The sequence below is a fragment of the Lathyrus oleraceus genome, chromosome 4 (assembly GCF_024323335.1).
Source record: "Lathyrus oleraceus cultivar Zhongwan6 chromosome 4, CAAS_Psat_ZW6_1.0, whole genome shotgun sequence".
In the NCBI taxonomy this organism is placed as follows: Eukaryota; Viridiplantae; Streptophyta; class Magnoliopsida; order Fabales; family Fabaceae; genus Lathyrus; species Lathyrus oleraceus.
The window spans coordinates 327,468,142-327,473,443 of record NC_066582.1 but is presented as its reverse complement, the minus strand read 5'-3'; the positions used below and the strand labels follow the sequence as shown (position 1 = coordinate 327,473,443).

Sequence of the window (5,302 nt, the reverse complement as noted above, 5' to 3'; positions counted from 1 at the left end):
TCAACACATGCTAATAGGCATCACAAAGTCAAGATTATGGTATTGATCATCATATGGAGAGAAACCCTAATTTATGTATTCTCTAGGGACCTTGACTCTTGAAGTCTATATCAGGACATTCACCTGGGCATCCCAACCCAAATCTTTGACTTTGCTCCCATGGGGTCTTGTGTTTGACCGTCTGTGTAATTTCCTTGACTTCTGAACCCTGGTTGAGGATTCATACATTGGAAATATGCTTGTAAAGCATCTCAACTCATTCAAAGACCTTGACTAGAGGGCACGCATCATGAAACCCTAACCAGGGAAGCTTGGTCTTAGTGCACCTCGTTGACGTGACGTTCCACCAGAAACCTTAATTCATTAGGAAAGATGTTGGATATCATATCATGCATCATTCATCAACTCCATGTAGTTATGGGAATCATCCAGTTAATTTACAAGGCTTTGCCCAGGTATACACATGTGTGCATTATACCTGACCACCCCAATCCATTGGTTCTAAACCCATGGTGCTTTCAAGTTCTTAGGACTTTAGTCATCGATTTGTGATTACATGGGTGCATTGATATTTTGGTCCATTGTGTGTCATTGATCCTTTGTGACTAATAAGGGTGTGTATTCTTGGTGCATCCATGTACCTTGATCCATTTGGTTCGTGTGTTATCATATGCTCATGGTACTTATTAGTCCATAGAGTAAAAGGGTTCAATTCTTTCATAAGCCAAGTTGGATTTTGCTAAAGTTCATTCAAAGTCAAGTCTTGATTTGATTCATGATCATTTCAAGTCATTCAAGACTCAATTCCAAGCATTGAAATCAAGTCACATTCATCCAAAATCGTGCACATTTCATCACAATAGTCGTTCCACAAAAAAGAAATTGAACTTTGACCGATTGTTGACTTTGGTCAACCGTTGACTCTTTTGTCAACTTTGACCAAAGTCAACCGATTTTATCATGAATCATAAGCCTTCTAAATTACTGAAATCCAAACATTTCATGAATGTCCAAACCATAAACCAAATCCTAAAGCCTTAAGAAATTCCTGTACAATACCATTCCAATTCTATCATTTATATATTACAGCCATGGTTGCATTCAATTTGAACACTAATCCTTGATTCATCCTGTACCATTTCAAATCCATTACACAAACTGTACATTACAAATATCAACCGTTATTGTTCTTTACAGATTCCGTAATAATTTCACATGCGCATGTCCATAAATTAAAATACACCAGGTACCATCTTTTCAACACATATTTATTGTGCCTTTGATGGGTGGAACAAATGGGGATAAAGTAAGGGTGATGCAAATTTTGCTTCTTGCACAAGGGATTAAAACACTTTGCAGACACTATTTGGAACCCGGTTACCGATAGTACTTGTGAGAACGAAACTCCACAGGAAGGCGACAAGCTCCCAAACCTGTACATCACCCTATGAGAGAAAAAAACAATACAACTCAGTGCGTCGGCAACACAACCAATTTCATGCAAGGCTAATAAGCAAATAGCAAGCTAATAGTCTACTAACGGCACAACATCATAAAACCATTCCATAACATGATTTTTCTACAAACTAACCTTGTTTATAATTCAATATAAGGGGAATACTAACTAACTTTTAACGGCTAACGGAATTCAAATAACAAGTCTCGTAACAAGTCAATTTCCAGGAGATGTTAAAATTCCATTTGAAATCACAAACCTAACACCGCCAATTGAATCACCACTTTTTGTACGTAAGTTCAGTTAACCGCCAACTCAACCTGCACTTTATTGCCCAATCTGCATTCTGCTTTCTAGATATAGCTAACCAGTTTCACTAACTAGCTTCCATTGATTTAACCATTAACCTGCAAAATAACATAACCAAATTCATTTCACAATTACTAATCCATATCATAACATAATAACAGTCGAACATCAATTTGATAAGTATGAAATTAACAAGTTGGTTTTAACAAATCTAATCACTTCGTTTTAATGCAAACCTAACAAGTCGTACTGATTGAGTCTTAACAAACACTTAACAGAAGTTGATTCCAATTTATGACAATCAGTGGAAATCGAAATTCGCATAACAACCAATTCGCTACCTGAGCAAAATCATCAGCAACTGCAGTTGGAATGCTTCTAGAAAGCCGTTGGAGGCCCTTTCTAATATCCACCTAACCTCCAACAGCATGATTCAAAGCCACAACCTGCAATGTCAAAACCATAAAAATAAAAAAAATGACAGTTCATTAATCTACCAACCTTCAGTATCAATTGCCCCCCTTACAACCAACCTCAGTTTTGCTAACTAAGCTAACAGTTTCCAACTCACTAATTTCGAACCACTTTAGCAGACAAATTTCAAGTTCGAATTACGCTTACATTGAATTTCGACCAGAATTCATCATGTAACTAACACGGAAGATATCATTTAGAAGTTTGTTTTTAAGCAATAGAAAGAAAAATTCTAACAACCATTTCACAACCTTCTAACAGAAAATAACAACCTCCTAACTAACTCCCTCACTTCCAATAGAAACTCATAACTGAGATAGTCGACCTACCTGAATCCGCCCTTACTAATTGGTTGGGCAAGCTTCTACTGACAGAATGGTTTCCTGATTAATTGGATTGACAGCTCTTTCTAGAAGTTTCCAACTGATTCGAACCTGCAAGCAACAAAGAGGATGTAACAGTATTCCAAAAGGTTATCAGTAGTAGCTAATTTAATAAATGAAAGTTCTGATTTCAAGTAATAACATCAACAAGTTCAGCATTCTAACAGATTTAATTCCTAGCCATTCACCCAGCAGAAATAAAGGCAATGTCATCTCAACATAACTAACTGAGTTTCAGCTTCACTAGCTAATTGAGTCCTCACTTAACTCAATGAGTCAACACTAACTAATTCCAAGCCTTCTCTAACTAACTCCAGACCTCATTCCTAGCCTAACCTAATTCCGAACCTCAACTCTATTTAAGAGATTCATCACTCACACTTTGAGGCCCTTGCATTTTTTGGCTTGAACCTGCACTCTCTCTCTCTCTTGCAACCTCCTCCCTCACCTTCACTAGAGCTCACTCTATCTCAAAGAGGCCATTGAAGCTTCACATCGAAGCTTCAATTCTGCTTGAGCTAAGCCACTTCAGTCTCTTTTCATCGTTCTCAAATTCAGAAGAAGAAGAAGAAAGAAGAGGAAGTTGTAGAAATCACACAAAGAGAATGAAAGTCACCTGTGAACGACACTGGAACCTCCGCGTTGCTTCATTCTGGTAAGTTGCTTCAGTTTATCGTAATAAACGTGGTGTCATGATTTCATTCCATTACTTGATGCAAATTGCTAGCCTCATTTCCATGTTGTTCTTGATATCGGTTGAAGTTTTTTGGCCTTGAGTCCACTTCTTTGACGCGAAGAGAATGGAATTCCTCCGATCTCCCTCGGTTAATTCCATGATACCGTGCTCCGCCAATTTTCAATTTTTGTTGGACTACTTCAATCCCTTCCTGCTTTGTTCTTCCCTAATCTTCTACTTCAATTCCATTTTTTCTTCACTCCCAAGTCTCTTCTATTTTGAATCTTTTTCTCTCCAATCTCCTTCACCCTAACCGGCTTCTTCACCCGAGAACTCCAATTTCCTCCAATTGTAGAACAAAACAGAACTTGCAATCACCCTGAACAAAAACCTGCAACCACCTATAACAGAATGAGCGTTCAGAAATCTTGAAGAACTTTTTGAACTCTCTCCAACTGTGGAACCAAATTCAACAGAACTGTCTTTCCATTAACAACAACCTTCGCCATCGCTCTGTTTACGATCGCTCGAACCTACCAATAATCCACACACGACGGACTCAGAGCAGATGTAGAATATAAACGAGAAGCAAAAGAGGAAGAAGAAGCAGTACAACGAGAAATTATGGAGGTCAAAGAAAAGGCATACCAGGGGAGTTTCGAGGAAGATCTTCTCGACAAACGCAAGCACGGATCGGAATCAAAGCTTCACCATCAACCGCATGTTCGTTACGAAGACAAAGCTTGCGCGCGAGTGGAACCTCCAACATTCATCGTCAATACACCACGGTTGAGGGTCGATGAACATTGACGACACTTCGCACCGATAGGTCTCTTCTCCTCTTTATATTTCGATTCTGCAAATCTTGAGAGCGTCCTTGTTTCTTCCATTGGTATTGTGGCCTCGTTTGAAGTTCGATGGCGAGCGAATCCTTGGAGGTTGGTCATTCGCGGCGGAATTTGCGTTTTGAGAGATATTTTTGAGGTCGTGAATGACGGCTAGGTCGCAGGGATCACTTTCGTGTAGGAGACGCGACGGGTCGATCCTGAGGGGTTGCTAATCCATTTCCGTGGACCTCTTTGGGGAATTTGGGCCATTGGCCCAGTTGTTCGTTTTTGTTTTTGCACCTCCAATCTGTTGCTCACCCCTTATTTTGGATCTTACCCAAAGCCCATTTGGAGAGATTGCTGCCCCTTAAGCCTGATTCCAGCTTGTGGTTAGGCCTGGGTTTTGTTGGGTTTTTTTAAGTTAATTAATAAGTAGTAGATTAGTTATTAAGGGTTTAGTTAAGGATTAAAGTTATAGTTAGCTAGTAGCTAATTAGATTTAGAAGTAACTAAGATAATAGAATTTGATCGATCCTAGATCTTGATCGATTTTTAGATTTAGATTGATTTTAGAATTTAATCAACTTTAGAGCTTAATTGATTAGTGTTAGGACTTGATTACAATTTTATTCTAATTAAATCTTGATTAGAATTTAATTTGGTCCCTAATATCAATATTTTGTGAATTTGCCATTTTACCCCTTAGGGGTTATCTCGTCATTTTCACCATACATTTGTATGTTCCTTTAACTCTTTTAACATAGAATTTTAATCCAAAAGTTTGACTAAATATAACATGCTTCCCTAGGATTTTAACATAGAGTTTCTAATCAATCATAACATGTACCCTTAGGTTAGTTTGATTCTCACCTTTAGATTAGGATTAACCTAGTTTCTTAAATCAAATCAAACCCATAATTTAAATTGATTAAAAGCAATTTTGATTAATTAAATCATTTGAACTTACATAATTCCACAGTCTAATTTGAGTGACCAAAAGACCCTTGGTCACTTAATAAGACTTTTCTTCCAAGCTGTGAAGCTCAAGGCCTCAACTCAAGATCTTCAATCGAGGCATCCTCAGTCACACCAAGCAGTCGATTATAGAAGACAAATCAAAGGTCAACACTTGGTAAATACAATTCAAATTGTACGAAACGAGCCTTAAGTAATGAGG

General features: G+C 38.0%; 1 long non-coding RNA gene across 1 annotated transcript; it reads right to left on the bottom strand.

The window, feature by feature from the left end:
- Nucleotides 1–998: 998 nt before the first annotated feature.
- Nucleotides 999–4,337, bottom strand: LOC127075335 (uncharacterized). Its single transcript, XR_007786385.1, has 6 exons — nt 3,947–4,337; nt 3,239–3,831; nt 2,569–2,673; nt 2,107–2,211; nt 1,716–1,863; nt 999–1,445 (listed from the first exon to the last, which is right to left on the bottom strand). It is a non-coding gene; the product is annotated as an uncharacterized LOC127075335 (long non-coding RNA).
- Between the last annotated feature and the right edge of the window lie 965 nt (nt 4,338–5,302).